Raw genomic sequence first — 11412 nt, 5'->3', positions numbered from 1 at the left:
AAGTTCAAAAAGATCACAGGAATGCTCTTGCATCTTTAATGAAAATAACCCTTTGAAAATTGGGAATGACATGGTTTCTGATAAAAATTTATGTGTGATTAATTTGGAAAAATTATTGATAAAAGAGGCGAAAAATTGGTGGGATATTAAGGGGCTAGACAATTGTCAATTGCAACCGTATCCATCGAGGTTTACGCCTACAGAAGGTTCCCACTATGGGCGATGATAACATACCGTTTATGAAAGAATGGCACCGGATATTGGACGAATGTTCATTTGGGTTGATGAAACTGTTAATGTTTGAGAAAAAGAAAATTCTTCAGGAGGTAGAAAGGGAGATTAATACGATTAGTCCCTCCCTTGATTAATTATTTAATAATGATGGATTCAGTACTGAATCCCGGCAGGCGGGATCCCGGCGTTCAGAATCCCGACGCCGGAATCCCGACAGCTGAAATGCCGACAAGGGGGGGACGTGGATCGCCCCCCCTTGCGGGCTCGCTGCACTCGCCACGCAGCGGGCCCGGTGCCTCGCTACGCTCGGCACACTAATTTATTCTCCCTCCAGGGGTGTCGTGGACACCCACGGAGGGAGAATGTGTCGGTATTTCGGCGGTCGGGATTCCGGCGTTGGGATTCTGAACGCCGGGATCCCGACCGCCGGGATATTAACTGCATCCCATAATGATACCTTGGTGCAGGTAAAAAGTGATATGGATAAAAAAGTGTCAGCTATTGAAAGTAAAATAGTGGAAACCAAACTAAATAAATATTTGCGGGATAAAACTGACTATGACACCGATCAAGTCAGAACCTGGCAACAGACTCGCAATAATGTTAAAACATCTAAAAAATATTCCATGTTTAAAACTGACAATGAGGTAAAACATACACCTGCGAAACCTAGTGAATTTAGGTATAAATCATATAAGGGGAATAATCAGACTGTCTTAAATGAACAACAATTCAGATGGCAGAAAGTTCCCGTTAAAAATAGAATCGGGTATCGGGGTAAAAATCCGCCTATCTCTAGGGATCCCAAAAAAATATTGGAATCAACCCGTATTTGCAGTAGACAAACCAAGGGGCTTTGTTCAAAACAACAGATTTGAAAGACTTAGATCTTATAATCAGGAAAATGATACTAATCATTTTTTAGGGACAAGAACCCCCCTGCGACAGAACAGTTCACAGGGTCCCCCCATAAAAACACCCCAAAGCTTAAAAAGAAGGCTAGAGAAAGAGGGGAACAGGGACTACCAAGAAGGGAACCCAAAATGAGAATTGTTTAAATAGCCATTCTGCTAATATATCCAATACAAATATTGACCCAAATAAGGGCATTATTAATATTTCCAAAAGGGTATTTATTGATTTGGAGAAATCTGTGCTAAAAAAAGGGCTATCTTTTGCCCCAACAAAGGAGCCAAACAAAGTTGATTTAGCAATTGATTTAAATTTATATATAAGGAAACTAACCCTCAAACGCCATTTTTTACGCAAACTGGCGAATAGCATCGGTGAATTGCCTTCTGCTCCTGGGCTTAAAAACAAATCCACATACTATCCTGTGGAATCAAGAGGCCCATATTTGGATCTCTTTTCAGAACTTGTTAAAAAAAAATATATAGACAAAATGGATATAAGCAAAAAAAGAGAATACAACCTTAGCCGTAAGGAATCGGAGACTCTTAAAAACATTTCCTTGGATTCTTCTATAGTAATCAAAAGCGCCGACAAAGGCGGAAGCCTTGTAGTGATGGACCGTGAATATTATGTAAATGAGTCTCATAATTTTCTAATGGATAGTGTCTCTTATGTTAAATTGGAAAAAGATCCCACTAAAACATACCTTATTGAACTTGAAACCCTCCTCAAAAGAGGCCTTAGTGAGAAATTGATTAACTTAGACGAGTTTAAGTATTTGTATAATGTAAATCCGAACATAGCCACATTTTATCACTTGCCAAAAGTGCATAAAAATTGTGAAGCTCCACCAGGCCGACCGATTATAGCCGGGATCGGCTCCCTGACATCACACGTATCTGAATACGTAGATGTATTTATTAAGAAGTATGTACCATCAATTGCTACTTATGTGAAGGATTCTACTCACCTTTTGCAGATTTTGAAAAATGTAAAATGGGAAGATGGATTTGCAACAATCGATGTTCAGTCCCTATACACTAGTATTCCTCACAATATGGGAATACAAGCTGTCAAATGTTGTTTACAAAGGGATGAGTCCTTGTCGCCCAATAGGATTACTTTTATTTGTGACTGTTTTAGATTCGTACTCACTCATAATTATTTTGAATTTTTAGGGGAGTGGTTTCTGCAGATATGTGGTACGGCGATGGGGACCATTTGTGCCCCCAGTGTAGCTAATATATACATGGGGGAATGGGAAACCGATACATTTGTTGATGGTTGTCTTGATAATGTGATATTGATAAAACGTTATATTGACGATATTATCGTTATCTGGAATAATGATGAGACATCTTTCACTGAATTTATGAAGGCACTTAATATAAACTCATACAATCTGAAATTTACACATAATTTACAAAATGTGCAAATTGAGTTTCTGGATATACTATTAACTGTTGAAAACTTTCCCACTGTTACAAGTATTGAAACTTCCACCTTCTTTAAGAAAGTAGATGCGAACAGCTATCTGGACTACAGTAGCTGCCATTTTGGACCGTGGAAGGACAATATCCCTTTCCCCCAATTCCTACGGCTGAAAAGGAATTGTTCTACTAGAAGCGTTCAATGAACAGTCCAACATTTTCATTGAGCGCTTTAGAGAAAAGGGATATCCTCCAAGGATCATAAATGGAGCGCTTGAAAGAGCTAATGCTCTTGATAGGAATCAGCTTTTAACATATAAGTCTGATTCCACACAAAAAGAACCCGGCAGTGATTTGAATGATGTAAAATTCATCACACAGTTCAATAGTAGAGACCAGGAATTAAGCCGCATCTTAAACAAACATTGGAATGTTCTCCAACTTGACCCCATTTTAGGGGAACATGTCTCTGAACGACCTAATATTGTCTATCGAAGGGCCCCTACAATGAAATCTCTAATAGACAATTAGAGAATATCACGACCACCCCACAGTCGCCTTTTCTTTCACTAAAAGTCAATTTTGCATGCGGCAATTGCAAAATATGTAAATGTATGGAGAAGGGGCCACTAATAGATGATACTCTTGCCAATCATAAAATCAATGAATTTATAAACTGCAACTCTACACATGTAGTATACTTGTTGAAATGCAGTTGCGGTTTAAAATACATAGGCAAGACCAAAAGATGCCTCAAGATTTGCATCTTAGAACACACCCGAAATATAAAACATGGGTTGGTTAATCATAGTGTCCCTCGCCAATTCAAAGATTGCCATAACTGTGACCCAGCCTGTATTCGGGTGAAAGGTATCGAACAAATACGCCAAGGTAAAAGAGGAGGGGATATTGAAAAGCTTTTATTGAAGAGAGAAACGTTTTGGATTTTTAAATTAAATACACTGGTCCCATCAGGATTGAACGAGGGGTATGAGATCACTCCTTTCATTAATTAGGAGTGGTAAAGTTATGTCCTATCCCTTGAAAAAATTCTGCATACTGTTTGTTTTTAAACATATGTAATCATTATGTTTTTTTTAAAAAAAACACATATATACATGTATATGATTATTATGATACTCTTAGGCATCAGTATTGTCTTTTATATTTATCTTTATCTCATATTTTTATATTTTTCAGATTGCTTTAAAATAGGGCAGTCAAGCAGTTAAACATCATTGAATTCACGCTAATTGCCGAAAATATGCTCTTATACGTTTACAGCACTGAATGCCTCTGCCTAGTGTATTTTTGTATTTATGTACTTTTGCGATTTTTTATACTCTTGTATTTTTGTCTTTTTATATCATTGTATTGTATTGTGCATATTTCTTTGCAATGTCATAAGTACCTTCTTCATATATATGTGTGTTTTTATGCCTTATATATATTTTTGTGTATATTTGTACACTCTCATATTTTAGATGTCAATGTGTTTTTATGCCTACCTAAAGAGGTAACGGCACGCATATGCTTTTGTATATACGTGAACCATTTAGCACATGTGTTCTCTAATGAAGGCTCATGTGCAGTCCAGAATTTAGCATTCTGTGATTGGCTGGCCCGTTTGTTAAATATCGGATGAGCGCACACAGAAGCCACGCCCTCTGACGAAGTCCCAGTGACGAAACGCGTCAGGGCGTGGCCTGTGACGCTCGATCCAATCTTACCTGAGACACCTGCTGATACCTCTGGTCCTGTCATTCCGCACCTTGCGGCTCACGCCAGCGTCTGCTATCTGCCGGACTCGTGGAAGGGATAATCGGCGGCTTGGACTCGGGAGCTGTTTTGCCGTGGTATTTATACTATTGAGCCGTGTGGTAACCAGCCCACAGAGTTTGCAAATCTGGTACGAGCAATTGTTTTATTGTACCCTGGATCCTTGTCTTGTGTGATCCCAATAAAGATATCTTTTAATGCACCATAAAGCGCCCTCTCTCATTCCCTCTTCTCTAGAGATCATATATATATATATATATATATATATATATATATATATATATATATATATATATATATATATATATATATATATATATGTAGAAGTACAAACTGATAGCCAGCAACATCAGATAAATGCAAAAAGATTTTATGGCATATTAATAAAGTGCATGAGTGACAATGTACACACAAAGTATACAAAAAGAGATCCGGTATATGCAAATATAGTGCAGTAAAAAATACTTAGCAGCATAGTGAGAACCGGGGCATCTCCAGTGAGGTCATGGCACGACGGCCGTTTCGGTGCAACCAAGCACCTTAGTCATGTGCAACTGACCTACAGACAAACTGCCAGTATATATACCATAGAAGAAACAAGGTGATTGGCTAAGCGGACACACACCCACGTGCGCCGCGCGTCACAGACGGATCCTAACAGTGACGAAAAACCGGAAGCGTCCCAGACGCACTTCCGGTATAGCGTCATGACATAATCCCGTCGGAGGGCACGATCCGCGTCAGCCGACGCTGGATCATATGTGTCCTCTCAACAACGGAGGGTAGTCATGGCAACCAGTTAAAGGGGAAGAAGGCCTGACTTATATAATCAGAAACATAAACAAAGCCATATCTGGCGCCGAACCTATCCACATAATTATGAAAATATAGGGATCGCCAACCAGATAATGTTTCTTAACCATGGTATATACATGCAGTGTGTAAAAACACATAAACAAGACAAGGACAAACATGGAGACAAGGCAATAGAGAAAATAAGACAATTAGAAGAATATAAAGTAATACAGCTACGCAAGATACACTGCATACAATAAATTCAAAAAATGTACAATAATTATATTACATATTTTAAGCACAGCCAACCACCATATATCATAAAAAACAGCTAAAGGATAATTCCTCATTTAGACCGTGGGGTGCCATCGAGCGTAATCTGTGGATCCACATGCATTCTCTCTGCAAGAGAAGCTTATCCCTATCACCTCCTCGTCTGAGAGGAGGGATATGATCTATGGGCATAAAGGAGAAATCTCTTAAGGTATGTTTTTTAGCAAAAAAATGTCTCGCCACAGGTGGAGTATTGGCGTCAACACCTTTGAGGGCTTTTTTGAGAGAGGAATGGTGTTGGTTTATGCGTTCCTTGAGGAGGCGTATAGTTTTGCCTACATAAACCATCCGGCACGGGCACATAATAACATATATCACGTAACGAGTCTCACAAGTCAGGTGGAAGCGAATTTTGTAATCCTTGCCACTGGTCGGGTCTGTAAAAATATCCCCAGAGCGAATAAATGAACAGTTCACACAGCCATGACATTTAGTCACTCCTGGTCTTGTAGTAAGCCAGGTTTGGCTTTTGTTGGTCCCAATATCACTTTTAGCCAGTATGTCTCTTATATTGTTACTCCTCTTGTAACAGAACAAGGGTATCTGAGAGCAAGCTGGACCAATGTTAGTGTCACTCTGCACAATATGCCAGTGTTTCAAAATAGTATTGCGTATATGTTTGGACGCAATAGAAAAGGTGGTTGAAAAAATCAGCCTTTCACCATCCGTGGCCACAGGAGTGACTAAATGTCATGGCTGTGTGAACTGTTCATTTATTCGCTCTGGGGATATTTTTACAGACCCGACCAGTGGCAAGGATTACAAAATTCGCTTCCACCTGACTTGTGAGACTCGTTACGTGATATATGTTATTATGTGCCCGTGCCGGATGGTTTATGTAGGCAAAACTATACGCCTCCTCAAGGAACGCATAAACCAACACCGTTCCTCTCTCAAAAAAGCCCTCAAAGGTGTTGACGCCAATACTCCACCTGTGGCGAGACATTTTTTTGCTAAAAAACATACCTTAAGAGATTTCTCCTTTATGCCCATAGATCATATCCCTCCTCTCAGACGAGGAGGTGATAGGGATAAGCTTCTCTTGCAGAGAGAATGCATGTGGATCCACAGATTACGCTCGATGGCACCCCACGGTCTAAATGAGGAATTATCCTTTAGCTGTTTTTTATGATATATGGTGGTTGGCTGTGCTTAAAATATGTAATATAATTATTGTACATTTTTTGAATTTATTGTATGCAGTGTATCTTGCGTAGCTGTATTACTTTATATTCTTCTAATTGTCTTATTTTCTCTATTGCCTTGTCTCCATGTTTGTCCTTGTCTTGTTTATGTGTTTTTACACACTGCATGTATATACCATGGTTAAGAAACATTATCTGGTTGGCGATCCCTATATTTTCATAATTATGTGGATAGGTTCGGCGCCAGATATGGCTTTGTTTATGTTTCTGATTATATAAGTCCGGCCTTCTTCCCCTTTAACTGGTTGCCATGACTACCCTCCGTTATTGAGAGGACACATATGATCCAGCGTCGGCTGACGCGGATCGTGCCCTCCGACGGGATTATGTCATGACGCTATACCGGAAGTGCGTCTGGGACGCTTCCGGTTTTTCGTCACTGTTAGGATCCGTCTGTGACGCGCGGCGCACGTGGGTGTGTGTCCGCTTAGCCAATCACCTTGTTTCTTCTATGGTATATATACTGGCAGTTTGTCTGTAGGTCAGTTGCACATGACTAAGGTGCTTGGTTGCACCGAAACGGCCGTCGTGCCATGACCTCACTGGAGATGCCCCGGTTCTCACTATGCTGCTAAGTATTTTTTACTGCACTATATTTGCATATACCGGATCTCTTTTTGTATACTTTGTGTGTACATTGTCACTCATGCACTTTATTAATATGCCATAAAATCTTTTTGCATTTATCTGATGTTGCTGGCTATCAGTTTGTACTTCTACAAATTTAACATATCTGTGCCGGGCACTCAGGAGTTGAATCCAGTACGTGTGTGCAGTTTATCCCTCATCCCTATATATATATGTATATATTTTTTTTTATTAACAGTTTCTTATATAGCGCAGCATATTCCGTTGCGCTTTACAAAGGAGAGAGAGCGATACAGCAAACAGGGTATTTACAGACAGTCAAAATGTAGGAGGGCCCTGCTCGCAAGCTTACAATCTATAGGGAAATAGGCATTGATACATAAGGATAAATACTGTATTCTTTATTGCATCGATTCCACCAGAATGCAAGGTTCTATGACTGGTTCTGGAATTTGATAAGCTTGCCTGAAGAGATGAGTTTTTAGGGAACGATTATAGGTTTGGAGACTGGAGGAGAGTCTTATTGTGCTTGGGAGGGCATTCAACAGAGTGGGTGCAGCCCGAAGAAAGTCCTGCAGTCGGGAATTGGAGCGAGTAATGAGTGTGGATGAGAGACGCAGATCTTGGGAGGAGCATAGAGGTCGTGTTGGATGATATTTGGAGATAAGAGAAGATATGTATGTTGGTGTAGTTTGGTTTATGGCTTAGTGTGTAAGTAAAATAATTTTGTATTGAATACAGGTAAACAATGAAGTGACTGACAGAGTAGCTTTGCAGACAATGAATGTCTGGCTAGGAAGATTAGCCTTGCAGCTGCATTCAGAATGGACTGTAGTGGTGAGAGTCTGTATTGGGGAAGGCCAATAAGGAGACTATTGCAATAATCAATGTGTGAGATGCTAAGAGCATGGATTAGACTTTTTGCAGTGTCCTGTGTAAGGTAAGGGCAAATTTTAAATATGTTTTTTAGGTGCATGTGGCATGATTTTGAGACAGATTGAATGTGGGGTACAAAGGAAAGTGCTGAGTCAAGGATAACACCTAGGCAGCGAGCTTGAGAGGTAGGAGTGATTGTCATCTTACCAACCTGATATCTCTATTGCTGTTGAGAACTACTATTTATTGGCGGAAATATAATTAATTCTGTTTTTGAGATATTAAGTTTGAGGTGGCGAGATGACATCCAGGATGAAACAGCATAAAGGGATTCAGAGACATGGCTCAATACAGATGGGGACAGGTCTGGGGAGGATAGGTAGAGCTGTATCATCCGCATACAGATGATACTAAAATCCAAAGGAGCTGATTAGTTTGCCAAGAGATGAGGTACAGATTGAAAAAAGCAGAGGACCTAAAACTGAACTCTGAGGTACTCCAACTGAAAGAGGTAGCGAAGAGGAGGTAGAATCAGAGAAACGAACACTTAAGGAGCGGTTAGATAGGTAGGATGAAAACCAAGTGAGGGCTGTGTCTTTACGACCTATGGATTGTAGTGTTTGTATGAGAAGTGTGTGGTCAATAGTGTCAAAAGCAGCAGATAGATCTAGAAGAAAGTATCTAGAAGGCAAGTATTTCAAGTAGTTTGGAGGTGCATGGAAGTTGAGAAATGGGACGGTAGGTTGAGAGAGAGTTTGGATCAGAATTCAGTTTTTTCAGAATCGGAGTAATAATTGCGTGTTTGAACAATGAAGGAAAGACACCAGTAGAGAAAGAGAGGTTACAGTTAAGATTGGGGTGAGCACAGTAAACAGAGATTTACTTATTTTCAAGGGTATAGGGTCAAGAGGAGAGGTAGTAGAGTGGAAGGAAGAGAAAAGTGCAGATACTTCGGGTGACATTCTATGGGATGAGAGTTTTTCGCACGTCAGTTTTTCGCCCATTATCGCACTTTTTTTAAATTGCATTTTTGCCTTGGATTCACAAAAATGATGTTCCGGCATGAAAATGTGCGATTTTTAGGCATGAAAATGTACCCAATTTGAGCTTATGTGCGATTTTGGGTTTGTATTAAAAAAAAAAATTGCGTGGGGTCCCCCCTCCTGACCATAACCAGCCCCGGGCTCACTGAGCCGAACCTGGTTCCAAAAATACGGGGGACTAAAAATCTGGGGGTCCCCTATTTTGAAACCGGCACCAGGCTCCAACAGCCATAGCCAGGGGACACTTTTTATATAAGGTCCCCCGGCCGTACCATGAGCACCATGGCTGGTCAGCCTTGGACAGGGTACCTGGAGGAGTGGGGACCCCCCCCCAATAAAGGGGTCCCCCCCCCCCCGGCTTCACCCATCCAGGGCTGAAGCCCGGGCTGTCACCGGTGTCCCTGGCCACTGGACGCCGGCCTGATGGGGTTAAATCTTTCAATCCTAACATTGCTTTATACAGGAGGACTACAAGTACCAGCAGACCTCCCCCGCAGGCTGGGACTTGGAGAACCACAAGTCCCAGAATGCGGGGCATTAATGGGCCCGCTGGGACTTGTAGTCCACCTGTAAAAAGAATGTTAAAAGAAAACACACACACACAGAGAAGTATAACTTTATTACACACACACCTCACTTTTACACCCACATACTTACCGATCCAGGATCCAGCGCTGGTCTCCCTTCTGCAGAGCTGGCTACCCCCGCACTGACAGCGGGGACAACCGGCTTTCTCCGATGCAGCTAACAGCTTCAGGTCACGTTGAACTAATTTGAAATACAACGCATATTTTTTCATGTGTCCGGCATGTGTGATAGGTCCGTGCAGCCGAGGACGCGTCTCTACCCCACATGTTGCTTAGCAACAGGGGAGTGATGATGTCAGCAGAGTGCGCCCGGCCTCCGGCAGGAGACGGAGCGACAGCTGCACTCGGCCGCAGGACGGACAAGGCATGTCCGGTTAGTATATGTATTTATATCTGTTGTGCCACAAGCGGTGGCTGTTCAGTATTGGGAGCATGTTGTCTTGATAAAAATACATTTATATATTGAAACATCGACCTTCCTGACATGTACCCTGCAATTTGACTACTTTGCACTAAGTCCCCTGGAGTGACGCTTATTACTTTCTACTTATATATATATATACTGGATTTAATCTTAAAATTTCTTTTTTCTTTTATCTTTAATTCAAATTATGAATAGGAGATACTGTAAGGTGCAATGTGCTTCTGTACATATTTTCACTTCTAATTTTAGTAAAAATTTCATTTTTACAAACCTCAACAACAAGCAATAGCGCCACCTGTAGTCCTAAGTGTTATACTAAAAGTTTAAAATACACAAATAGTTTAGAAAGGATAATTGGTACTTGTGTAGAATCACGGCTCCCATCGCATGCCATATGTAGTGGCATGCGATGGCATGCGATGGGATACGATTTTTGCCGTTTTTAAGCATTTTATTAAATCGCATCGCATGCGATCGCATCGTCTGCGATCGCATCGTATGCGATGCAATTGCATGCGATTTTTAACAGAAGTGTGGCGAGCGCAGCGAGCCCCGCGAGGGGACGCGGACACCTGTGAAGTCCGCGAGGGGACGCGTATACCTGTGAAGGTATCCATGTCCGCTCGCCACGCTTCGGGCTCGGTGGCTCGCTGCACTCGCCACACTTTCTATTCTCAACTCCACGCCGACGTGGATAGTGGGGGTATGAAAAGGTCGTAGGACGCGTACCGCTGCGCTCGCCACGCTTTTTTGCTATGCGATTGACATCGTGGGAGCCGTGATTCTACACAAGTACCGGTTAATTTATAAAAGTATCATGCACAAACTCTCTCTCACTCTCTCTATGGGCCTAATTCAGACCTGATTGCACGACAAATTTGTTCTGAAAATGGGCAAAACCATGTGCACTGCGGGTGAGGCAAATGTAACATGTGCAGAGAGTTAAGGTCCATACACACTGGCCAGTGCTAGGGTGTTCAGCGCCCTCCTACAAACGATAAATTTGCACTTAACCAAACTTTAGAGAGGGGTAACGCACACCGAAAAAAGGATGTGTGATCTCACACTGAAGGGGCATGACCACATAATAGTACTCCCACTCCAAATTACACCACACAGTAGCACAATCTTTTTCACCTTACACAGCACCAGTGCCGTAACTAGCCATTTTGGTGCCATGTGTCATAAAGGGAATTGGTGACTGCC

Source organism: Crinia signifera, chromosome 19 (genome assembly GCF_055691185.1).
Source record: "Crinia signifera chromosome 19, ASM5569118v1, whole genome shotgun sequence".
Taxonomy (NCBI): Eukaryota; Metazoa; Chordata; class Amphibia; order Anura; family Myobatrachidae; genus Crinia; species Crinia signifera.
The sequence above is the reverse complement of the archived record's forward strand: the minus strand, read 5'-3'. Positions refer to the sequence as shown.